Source organism: Schistocerca nitens, chromosome 3 (genome assembly GCF_023898315.1).
Source record: "Schistocerca nitens isolate TAMUIC-IGC-003100 chromosome 3, iqSchNite1.1, whole genome shotgun sequence".
In the NCBI taxonomy this organism is placed as follows: Eukaryota; Metazoa; Arthropoda; class Insecta; order Orthoptera; family Acrididae; genus Schistocerca; species Schistocerca nitens.
The window spans coordinates 737,610,177-737,622,940 of record NC_064616.1 but is presented as its reverse complement, the minus strand read 5'-3'; the positions used below and the strand labels follow the sequence as shown (position 1 = coordinate 737,622,940).

At 41.1% G+C, this 12,764-nt stretch overlaps 1 protein-coding gene across 1 annotated transcript in view; it reads right to left on the bottom strand.

The window, feature by feature from the left end:
• The window catches only part of LOC126248713 (solute carrier family 12 member 9), a 126,431-nt gene that overhangs the window by 97,073 nt on the left and 16,594 nt on the right, over positions 1-12,764 (bottom strand). The window lies entirely within an intron of this gene.

Here is a 12,764-nt window from a genome sequence, read left to right as displayed (position 1 = left end):
CAGAGTCCTGCAGGTTTGAAAAATTTTGTGATTTCACCAACTTCAGGTCTTTCAACAGAACTTGAAATACACTGAGGTGCTTCAAGCAATCTCGATGGAGCTGGGACTTGGGCTAGTCATGGTTCTTCAGCTGTCACAGACCATTCCTCCTAGGTACTGCTTGTATTTTGACAGATATTTCACTAAAATTTCCATGTTGGAGAAATTAGCTGATGTGGAGTCTCATGGAAGAGGAACAATTATGATGATCAAGATAAACTTCCATGATACTTCCAAAATAAAATCAGAGGATTCATTACAAACTGTTTCAAGTGATGGCAAGATAGTTTTAGTACAACAGAAAGACTGCAAGCAGGTTGCAATTGCATCTACATGTTCTGGAATTCACATATAACACAAGGTGGAGCACTTGTCCAAAAAGAGGAAAAAATTCTGAGTTGCAATATCCTGCTCTTGCATACAAATATAACCAGTCAATGGGTATTATCAACAAATGGAGGACTACCGCACTTTGTTTAAGTAAGGTGTTGGACTTTGAAGATCATTCTGCACTTGCGTAACTACTGTGAATAGTTGGATGGAATACACAATAGCTAAAAATTGAAATTCCACGGAAAAGAACTTGATGAAATTTTGATTGGAAATTGCTGAATCTTTGGTTGCAGCTCCTGTGACGGAAAGACCAGAGACGGAAATACCCAGGGCTGAAACTGAGTCAAAGGATGGTAAAAGATCAAAACATTGCAATCCTCCCACATCCTATTCCTTGTAATAACAAAGAGAGTAGATGGTTATGATCATTTCTCAGCCATTGATAGCCCGATTTTTCCAGTGTAGATTAACATAATGTTAGAGAAGAGCCACATCGACATGACTTGCCAATCTGGTTGTGTGTTAATAAAGTGTGAAGCGCAAATAAATAGATCCTAAATAGATGCACGAGATTCAAAAATGTTACATTTGTGGACATAAGCTGTGTAGGAAGAAGGTTCCATACATCCCATGGCTTACATCTCAACAGACTAGGAAAGGACTTAGTTATAAAACGGATCCAAGAAATAGTGAACAGCAAATTGAATGTGCAGTGTTGTGCTACAGAGGCCATATCTCTCAAGGACAAAAATTATGAATACTTGGGAGAATCAACCACGAAATGCCAGGTCAGTAAAACGATATATTGGCAGAACAAGAGCGATGTTTTTTTTTTTTAAAGACAATAACACCTTCCACCAGTGCAACACCAGATGCAAGTTTGTGTGTTTCGTAAGTGCCTAAAGCAGATGTCAGTTCACACGAGAATAATTTATGCTTTTGAATCATTTATCACAGGACTATCTCTACATGTAATAATAGTTACAGAACACCAGTGAACAGTGAACAACATTCAATATTGCAAATTAGAAGGCTACAACCTAGCTACATTCTACTGCAGAACACACAATAAAGGTGATGGTGTTGCCATCTACCCAAGAAAATGTAACTTCATAACTACCACAGAAAAAGTGCTATGGGGAACAATTTCTGTGTTGACAAAGATTTCGAAATTGCAATTCTTAAAATCACATTTTGCAGTGTTCCTTACTATCTCATAGGTGTATATAGATCCCCCTGAGGAAAGTTTGATACTTTTCTGAAATCACTTGATGGAGTTTTAAGTAAATTAGTGTCAGGCTGTAGAAGTGTAAATCTTGTCATACTGGGAGATCTGAACATTTACATGATGGTAAGGGAAGCAAACGTTTTACAGACTGTATCCTGTATTATATGGCTAAAGATCTTCTTGGCCTAGTACACACCACAATAGCTAACACACATAGTAGTTCAATTGATCATGTTATCACAAATTATGACCATATAATCTCAACAGACATAATAAATGGTCACCTCTCAGACCATTTAGATCAAACACTGGAGCTAAAATGTAATACCAAATTCAAACCAAGAAAAATGTACAAGCACAGGCGAATATTGTCTGCAAACAACATTGTTACACTAAGTTTAAGCGAGGAATCATGGGAATCATATGACTATCCTTGGAGTCAACAATAAATGGAATATGTTCACAGAAATTATGACTGAGCACTTAAATAGAGCTATACAATTAAAAAAGTGAGCATACAGAATAATCAACCTTCAAAATCAAAACCTGTGCCATTAGATTTTAAAACAAAAGATATGAAAGAAAAAATGAAAAACAGGTGTAGCTTACACAGACTGACTGACTAAATTATATAGAGAACTCTACAAGCAGTACAAATATAAGTACTGCAAAGAAGTCAAGAGATTAAAATCAGAAAGAATCAGCCAACAGATATGAGGTTCAGATAACATTTCAAAGACTTGCTGGTCAATTGTAAATCAAATCAGAAACAATGAAACCGAAACTAAAATTAATAATGTACAATTAAGTGTGAATAATGAAGATATTTCTGATCCTCTTCTAGTCAGTAATATTTTTAATAATTATGTCACAGATACTGTTGAAAATTATGTCTCTATGAAACAGGATACACAGCACTCATTTGAGTCCTGTAACAAACAGAACTGCAGTACACTACCCACAGTAAGCACATATGACATTCTGCAGCTTATTAATAACCTCAGAAACAAAAAATCGGCAGGATTAGATGAAATTTCTCTATATCCATTGAAGAAATGTATACATGAACTAATGAAACCACTAGTTCACCTAATAAACTGTGTTCTCGAAGACAGTGTGTTCCCTGACAAGTTGAAACTGTCTGTAATGAAACCAATACACAGAAAGGGGAAAATAAAGCGTGTACAGAACTACAAATCCATTGCCCTAATCCCAACTTTCAGCAAACTGATAGTGAAAATAACATTTAAAAAATCTTGGAACATTACAACAATGTTGACATATTAAGTGATTTCCAGCATGGTTCAGAAGAGGTCGAAGTACCACGTCAGCAGCAGTGCAATTTGTCCATAATGTACTTGAAAAAATAAATGAAAAATCCCAAGCCGCAGGAGTATTACTGGACCTCTCAAGGGCTTTTGATAAGAGTACATCATGATGTCACTGTAAAACTAATGCAATTGCTAGAAACCTATTTAAAGGGTAGACAACAGTGCACGGAGATTATGTACTCTAATGGAGAAATACTGGAGAGGAGAAGGTCAAGTACAAGAAATATACATTTTGGTATTCTTCAGGGCTCTATTTTAGGTCCAGTCCTATACATATGCTATGTAAATGATTTCTCAAGTTCTCTTGATCACTATGTATGCAGACAATGAGCCCAGCCTAGTTAAAGAGATACGTAACTTTATTGAAAAGGCAAGAGCTCATGTTGAAGGAGGGAATCTAAAATTAAACATAGAAAAAACTAATATTATTCATTTTAAACCAAGTGGTCCAAACACACAAAATACTGAGATTGATGAAATTCTATCAAAAACCTATACAGGCTGTAAATTCTTAGGTTTATGCGTAGATGATCGACTTTCATGGAAGCAGCAAGCTGATTTTGTCTGTAAAAAAAAAATAACACCCAGTCTATATGTATTAAGAAGGTTATTACCATATCTTAATTCTGAATCCGTAAGGACTGTATATTATGGATCAGTGTATCTTTTCTTGTCTTATGTAATGGTATAGTGGGGTGAGTTTTCATACTGCAGAAGCGAGCCTTGAAGATCATAGCAAAAGAAAAACCAGGAACTTCTTGCAAATCCCTATTCATTAGACACAATATTCTCACAGTTTATGTGGTGTCACCGCCAGACACCACACTTGCTAGGTGGTAGCCTTTAAATCGGCCGCGGTCCGTTAGTATATGTCGGACCCGCGTGTCGCCACTATCAGTGATTGCAGACCGAGCGCCGCCACACGGCAGGTCTAGAGAGACTTCCTAGCACTCGCCCCAGTTGTACAGCCGACTTTGCTAGCGATGGTTCACTGACTAAATACGCTCTCATTTGCCGAGCCGATAGTTTAGCATAGCCTTCAGCTACGTCATTTGCTATGACCTAGCAAGGCGCCATGTTCAGTTACTATTGATATTGTGAATCATGTATCGTCAAGAGCGACGTTCACCAGTAATGGATTAAAGTTAAGTATTCCACCAGCTATGTCTGTTTTTCTAAATTCTAATTTCCTTGTCCTGTTCCAGACCTCACGCCAGCCTGCGTGAGCTAAAACGCGTGCCTTTCGGCCTCCTCTAGTAACACGGTGTTGGCTCTCCTGCCAACCACAACAGTTTATGCCATGTATAGTTTATGCCATGTATATGCTAGAAACTATAATGCTAGTGAAAGAAGACACTAAGGTAACAAAAAAGAAACATGGATATTCACAACTGCGAAACAAGGCATAGAAAAGATTTTCATATGGTTAACAGAAGATGTCCAAGGAGCTGTTTTTAATAACTTGTTACCTAATGAAGTTAAGATATTGACAGGGGATAATTTTAAGAAGCAAGTCAAACAGTGGCTTATCCAAAAATGCCCTTATAACTTGAATTTATCATGAACTACAATGTAATAAGAAATAATGTAAACTAAGAAAACTGTAATGGTAAAAACTTCATACTTAGTTGAAAACGCACATGCATGTAAAATTATGTGTTACGAGCAATAAATTGAATTGAATTGAAAATTTGTTGTGAAAAGTATACCGCATATTAATGTCTTTTGAAGTATAAAGATTGTTTCTAGCAATTTCACAGACAGAAGTAATGTGATCACATTCTTTTTTGTTATTATTAGTGATCTTTCAAGTGTTGCTTTCCAATGGCATTAATTAATAACTTAAATTTATGTTCTAGTTTACACATGAATGAATAACAATGTTTCGAGCAGTATCACACAGAGAAGCAATATTCTCTTAGTATATTACATAAGTAAGAATGATTTTTAATGACAACCTCTAACTTACTTTTTTTTAAATTTGTATTCCAGGAGACATGTAGATGAATAATAAGTATGTAATTATATTAGGACAAGATAAATATGCCGTTCATCTGTCACTCATAGTCCTGTGTACTTGTGAAGCATACTGCACATATTTTATTAATAAACCCCAATCCACATGATCATGTGGGTCATTTTTTTCATATACTTAGTAAAAACACTTTTTTTTAGAATTTTTCTTGGTGTAATTGTAGACTGTAAAACAAATTACTACTCGAAATTTGTGCAGTTAAAAAAAAAATCAGAGCTGAAAGCATTAATGGACTATACCCAATTTATGCACATGTCAAGAGAACTTAGTAGCTCATATGAGATGCATCACAGCTGGCTTCACCAACCACTGCCTATTATCCTACATCACCAGCCACTCCTCACCCAACAGTTGTATAACTCTTCGATTCTATACAAAGATGACACACTGCGGGGGTACACCACTTGTGTTACATTATGTTCATTGTAGATCTCCTTGGTTGCTGTATCTGCCTGCTCATTTCCCAGAATTCCAGTGTGAACTGATAGCCAGCAGAATAATACACATTTTTCTTAAGAAGCTAGTGAAGAAAGGACCAGTTGGTTGGTTGATGGGGGGTTAAGGGACTAAACAGCAAGGTTATCAGTTCCTCAGTCCAGGGGTAGTTTATCTGGAGTTAGTGATGTGTTCAGTTGATGAAATGATGAAAGTATGTAGGAGCAGTAAAATCAAGGTATTAAAGGCAACTCTGATGGCAAAGAGGAGAAATAATTTATGGAGAATTATATTCATCAAGCAGGTAGATCAGTCGGAGCAGACAAGGGATCTCCTAAGGCTCATCCATGGTGATCAAAACTCCACCCGCATCCAACCCCCACCAGTCCAAATAAGGATGAAAACAGTTACAGAGCAAAGAATGCATTATAATATGGAGATTCAGAAATGTAAAAGTGAAAAGGCTAAAAATGTAATGGACATCAGCTGGACCATTAATAATGAAAACAAGATGAGAAATAGGTAAGGCAGCAGATGGGAGTCTGCGGAGCTCTGCATGTGATGGGAGACGTTCCGTCCACAGCCATCCTATCCCTGATCCATCATAGCCAAGGCATTAAAGGGAACCCACTATTCAACAGAAAATGGAAACAGGGTGCAGCACAAAAAGAGAAACTGCATCTAAAAGCAATAAAAATGGAGTAAAAGAGGGTTGAAAGTGGCAGTTGGCACAGGAGGTAGGAGCCAAGGATCCCCCAGAACCTGTATGCAGGGGTAGAAGCCCCAACCCCAACCGCCCCATCCTGAAGGTAGTTTAAAACCTTAATCTACAAATAAAAACCACTTTCAGGGATAAATTGGAGAACCAGTTCAGCTGTCCATAAATGGTCACTAATTTTAGAAAAAACTAATTTGGAAGACCATGGTTAGCATGAAGGCCCAGAAGGAGTGACTGCTTGTAAGACTCTGCTTTGCTTGTAAGACTCTGCATCTGTGATGTGGGGTGGCTCATTACATAAACCAAAACTATGCGTGAGCCTAGTGCAACTGATGTAGAGGTGACACAGGATGGTCAACTGCTTCTGGGAGGAACGAAAGGAGTGGTGCCAAGCAGCAGTGATCTCCTTGACAGAGATGAGTTCATTAGAGGGGGTAGTAGCCCACCATATGTTTTTCCATCTCTGACTGAGAAGAGACCTTATTTACACTTGCAGATCTGCACCTGGGATCACCAAAACAAATGTAGGGTGAATAATTGCTTCTCTAGCCAAACAGTTGGCCAGTTCATTCCCAGGGATATGGACATGGCATGGAGTCCACAGAAAGATAACTGAGCAGGCAATATGACTGCAGTCAGAGAGAAGGTCATGAGTAGCAGATATCACAGGGTGAAAAGAATAAGAATGTTCAACGGCCTGGAAACTGTTATTGAGTCACAGAAAATCACAACATGGTCAAGGGAGTCTTTGGAGGCTTGTTTAATAAAATGCAGGGCTTTATTAATGGCTATCAGCTCTGCCATAGAAACACTAAACGTTTCCAGTAACCAATGTTGTTCCTATCTGACAGGAGACATGAAAGCATACTCCATCCTAGCCATAGCTTACAAGCTGTCAGTGTAAATGATGGTATCAACAGATAAGCTCATAGAACTGAAAGGAACAGGCACCAAAAGGTCATGGGAGTAACTGAAACTTTAGGGCCATGGAATAGATTGGTCCTAATTCATAGCCTGGTTACTAACCAATGAGGGGTGCGTCCGAAAACAGGTGAATACATTCTAAAGAGGTAAGGTAAAGTTCCCAGTAGAGGGCAGTGAGGTGCATCCCAGCTAGTAATTCCACCCAAGGGCATGTGTCTGATGGTTGGTGCCTCTAGTATGCAAAAAGAATGTGGTAAGTTGGAGGATGAGGAACATGTAGGTGTGCTATAGAATTCTTGAACATATTCTCAGTTCAAATATAATAAATTTCCTTGAGGTGGAAAAGCTTTTCTCCACATATCAGCACAGATTTAGAAAGCATCGCTTGTGAGAAACTCTGCTTGCCCTTTTTTTACATGCTATCCTGTGAACCACGGATAAAGGGCAACAGGCAGATTCCAAACAAAGGTACAAGCATATGGAGTCAATACCCAGATATGTGATTGACTCAAAAACTTCATAAGCAATACAACCTAATATGTTGTCCTCGACAGTGAGTGATTATCAGAGGCAAGGGTATCATCAGGAGTGCCCCAGGGAAGTGCAATAGGACTGTTCTTATTCTCTACATATGTAAATGATCTGACAGACAGTGTGAGCAGCAATCTGTGGATGTTTGCTAATGATGCAGTGGTGTACAGGAAAGTGTCATTGTTAAGTGACTGTAAAAATATATAAGATGACTTTGACAAAATTTCAAGTAGTTGTGATGAATAGTAGCAACTTCTAAATGGTGCAAAATGTAGTAAGGGTACAACATACCCTCTGCCACCCACCATACAGTGGCTTCTAGAATACATATGTAGATGTACATGGTGATTGCATAAGTAACAGTTAGTACCATGGGAGCTGAAACAGTAAGATTCCCACTTCAACAAGGAGACTGTCTAGGGGACCATTTCGGAAGGTGCCAGTGTCCCATCGAATGCTGCAATGACGAATTGGGTCTAACACTTTCAAAGCCGAAGATGCCACCAAGCCACCAACCTGGCAACCATAGTCTATTTGGAAAGAGACCAGGGCCCAGTAGATACCAAGAACACTAGCATGATCTGCATCCCTAGGAGTGTGGGCTAGAAAGCAGAGAATTTTAAGCTTCAGCACACAGCTAGGATTAAGTTGATAAATATGGGGTAGCCAAGTTACCTTTTTATCAAAGATGCAGTACAAAAATCAGGAATGTGCAACAATGTCCAAGTGCTGGGAACCCAAGTACAGTTCTGGGTCAGAATGGACCATGTTATGGCGACAGAAGTGCTTCACCCATGTTTTTGTAGGCAGGTATTGGAAAGCATGGGCAGGGTCCAAGTGCAGGCTCTTTAGGTGGAGCCTTGGAGCTGGTATTCAGATGAGGCTACCAAGTTGGAGCTGTACCAAATTCAAAAGTCGTCAACATACAGTGCAGGTGTGACCTGCGGCCCAACAGAGGTCACTAACCCATTGATGGAAATGAGGAAGTGTGTGACAATCAACACAGAGCCCTATGTGATGCCATTCTCTTGAACCTGTGGAGAGCTGAGTGAAGTACCAACTTTAATCTGAAACACCTGGTGGAATAAGAACTGACTAATAAAATTCAGTAAGGAGCCTCGAAAGCACCAGTCATAGAAGATAAGTAAAATGTGATTTTGCCTTATATATGTCGAAAAAGACTGCAATGAGGTGTTAGCATCTAGAAAAAGCCTGTCAGACTGCTGTTTCCAACCTAACCAGATAGTCTGTTAAGGATTGTTTCTTCCAGAAACCACACTGATAGGGGGCAAAAGGTCCTGCATAAGCAGTGAACAATCATCCTTCCAAGCCGTTTGCAAAGCATGTTGGAGAGGCTAATTGGTTGGAAGCTGTCAATAGACATTGGGTTTTTGCCTGGCTTAAGGATTACGAAAATGATACTATCTTGCCATTTCGGAGGGAAGACATCTTCAAGCCAAATACAGTTCAAGACCCTGAGAAACTGTAACCTTTGAGAAAAATTCAGATGTTGGACCATCTAATTACGAATTGAATTGGGGCCTAGGATTGTCTCACAAGATGAGACAAGAACATGAAGCAGTTCTTGGTCAGTGAAAGGTTCATTATATAAATTCGCTTGGCAGGAGGTGAAACATACAGGAATTTCTTCAAATTGTCCTTTCTGTGTTAGAAAAGTGGAGAGCATTGAGACTGTCACAAAGTGGGTCACAAGGTGTTCAGCAAAAGCTAACACCTCAGTACAAAGACAACCCTGAAAGGTTGATCTTTCATGGCCCAGAAGACTATGGAGCTTGGACCACACATGGGAAGGAAAGTCATACATTCCCAAGGAGGAGACATAGAGCACCCAGCATTCCTTCTCATAGAAAGACTTAGCACGAAGTCACTTAAAAGTGAGAAGAGCAGCCTGTTAAGGATGCTGCTTGAGACACTGCAGGACACTATGATAATCCAGAATAGCTACTGAAAAATCTTTGGTCCATAACAGGACTGACCGGCAGTGCAGTGTCCCTTGTAGAAAGAGGAATAGCAGTACCCGAGGCACACAGGTGATTGCCCAGATGCAATCTGACAGAGAATGGGTGAAAGTGACAGCAGAGGTATATAACTGCTACTTGGCTCTTCAAAGATCCAATCATGGTAAATAGTCAGTCAAGTGGTGACAAGGAAGGGTCAGGGTCATTGGGAAGCAGTCACTGTCATAAGGATCACCACCAAGATTGGGGAATAGATCGTAACAACGATAGCCAAAATGGTGTCAAGAGTGGCACTTAAGTGGGTAGGAATAGTCAAGGAGGCATAGATCGATATCAAAAAGAAGCTGTTTGATCAGTTGACCCCTACCATAAAAATTATTACTTCCTCACAGTGGGTGGTGAGCACTAAAATCTCCAAGCAGTAAAGCAGGGGAGAACTGTTTGATTAAGGTGGTCATATCAAGAGAAGTCAGTGCCCTGCCTGGAGATAAATGTTACAAATGGTGATCACTGGAATAATCTGCACTCAAAATGTTATTGCTAACGGCTTGGTAAGGAGAGTAATTTAGTCACTAACAACATCTGTGTGAGCCAATGCACAGATCCAACAAGTTGCCCTCCGGCGGCCAGAAAAATTCCAACGGAATGCATGGTAACCATAAGGCTTTGGGGAATGGTCATCAGTGAAGTAAGCTTCTTGTAGGGCAATACAGACTGCAGAATAAGAAGAAATTAGTTGTTGCAGTTCCAGCAGGTGACAGCAGTATACATTATGAATCCACTGGATCATCATGTTGAGGGTGGCCTAAAGGTGTGAAGGGGCCAGGAAGACTAGTCATGTCCCAGTTAAGATGGGACAATGTCAATGAACAGTGGCTCAGAATCTGATGGCATGTGGAGACAGGCACCTCCAGGGCCACCAGAATAGCCGCCGCATCATCATCATCATCATCATCATCAGATTCTTGTGTGGGCTTATCCACTGTAGGTGTGGAGATGGATGAAGAGCCATGGCTTTTTCAGCCATTATCTGGTGTCGGGCCTCTGATTTGTGGGTTTCCAGGGAGAGGAGCCCTAAGAGGGAGGCCTGTTACTGGTAGACACCAAAGTAGAAAGCTGCTTCTCTGCCCAGGTATGGGAAATGGTTCGCAATGATGGTGTTGCAGGAACCAACAGAGTAGGAGTAATGGTAGAACTGGTTTGGAAAAAACTGAGTTAGGCAGGAGGAGGTGACAGCAGTGACTTCTGGATGATTGGTCACCATGTCAACAGGATGCAGGCATTCATATTTTTCTTTTTCTTTCCTCAGAATATGAACACCTATACACCATAACTAACTTTTGCTGGGAGGACATTTCCTTCAAGGACTTAGATGAGAGCATGCCATGAGTGGCATTGAAATGGGTATGACAACCATCATCGAGGAGACACAAATCAAAGTCTGTAATAAGTTGGTCAGTTAGAAGGCCCCTACCTGTCAAAGTGGCACTCACACACAGGGGGTAATGTGCATTGAAGTCCCCTAGGAGGAGATATGAGGTCAGGAGTTGCTGTATTAAGGTAGGCAGTTGAACACAAGGAAGTGGCCTACCTGGAGGGGGAGAGACATTGCAAATGGTGAATGCTGGGGTCGTTCACACTCATACCACTTTTGCTTCAAGGTTGGTACGAATGGGGATCCAGTCACTAATGACACCAGTGGAAGACAAAGTGCAGTCCCCTCCAAATGCTATCTCGGGGCCGTCATGGTTCTGACAGAATGCCCAATAACCATGAAACATTGAACAGTGGTCATCATGGAAGTGTGTTTCTTGAAGAGCAAGAAAGAACACAGATGGAGAGGAAACAACCTGTTGTATTTCCAGTAGGTGACAGAGATATCCATTGCAATTCCACTGGATTATCATGAGGTGAGGGTCCACATCAGACATAAAGAAGCTGAGGGTAGGTCATGTCACTGGGTCAGTGGCCATCACTGACAAGGATGGGGTGACATCCATAAAAACTGGGTCTGACTGAGTGAGCAGGAGGGGACAAAGCCACCCAGGATGGCGGGGAAGCCTCATTATTGGGCTTGTGCTGCTGCTTCTCCCTTGAAGGGAGGTGTTACCAGTATTACTCTGCTTCCCGTTTAGCCCTATGTTTCTCCCACTGCATCACAAGGGAAGGAAACATTTTTGGGTCATACCTCCCTGTACTGAAAGAGGACTGTCCTTTCATAGAGAGTGCTGGGGCCATATAGCCACCAGCAGAAGATAACTTCATCTGCTCTCCCCATGGGTGCCACTTGACCTCAACAACAGCTACCTGGCCAGTAATCCATTGTTCAGAGTCCCCATGCCCCCGTCACAATGGGCACATACTCTCTGGTATACATGGGGAGTTTTCAGGTCAGGCACCAGAAGTGTGATCCCCATGTGGTCAGGGCGCTACCACTGCGCAGGTACTAAAAGCCCCCCCCCCCTCCCTCCCCCGCACAATGGGATGGCTACTGTGATGTGTTTTGGGTATATTACCTTATTAAATGGAAGGGTGCACAGATGGAAAGGCACAAAGGTACCACACTGGGTGACCTTCCCTGCACTATCTGCACCTCTGGTAAGTTTTGAAAATTGGTGGCAGGTCAAACCCAACAATGGGGACCATGTGTTTATTTAATGCAGAGTTGGAGAATATACCAGAGGTGAAAACTTAAGGCCCAATCGCAAACCAGATCCAACCGAGGTCAGCACCAAGAAAACCATCTGATGGAGAGGCTCACCTAGCAACACCTTCATTCAAGGGCATAATCCTTATGGAGACATAGGTGGTAGTCACACGAATTTATTTTCTTGCGTCCTCGCAAAATTAGCATTTGTACACCACATGTGTGATTATGAAAAATACTCAGTGTTCACAAAAAATACTCAGGGTTCAATTATCTACTGACCCCATCAACTTTGAGTAGATGGTGGATCATGAACTTTATGGGTGGTTTACTCGAAACTGGAGGGGGCAAAGGGGCGACGAGGGGAGTAATAAGACCATTAAGTGATACACCACTGACCTAGCAAACAAGAGCCAAATCAGTTGGCCAAGTCTGAGGCCTTGCTCTTGCGAGTAGCGCATAGGAGGTCAGGGAAGCATAATGAAAGATCAATGGCAGAGAATGGCCCCACTGCAGTGCTGAAGTGCATGTTCTGCCCCATGTTTGAAAGATCTAGATCATAGC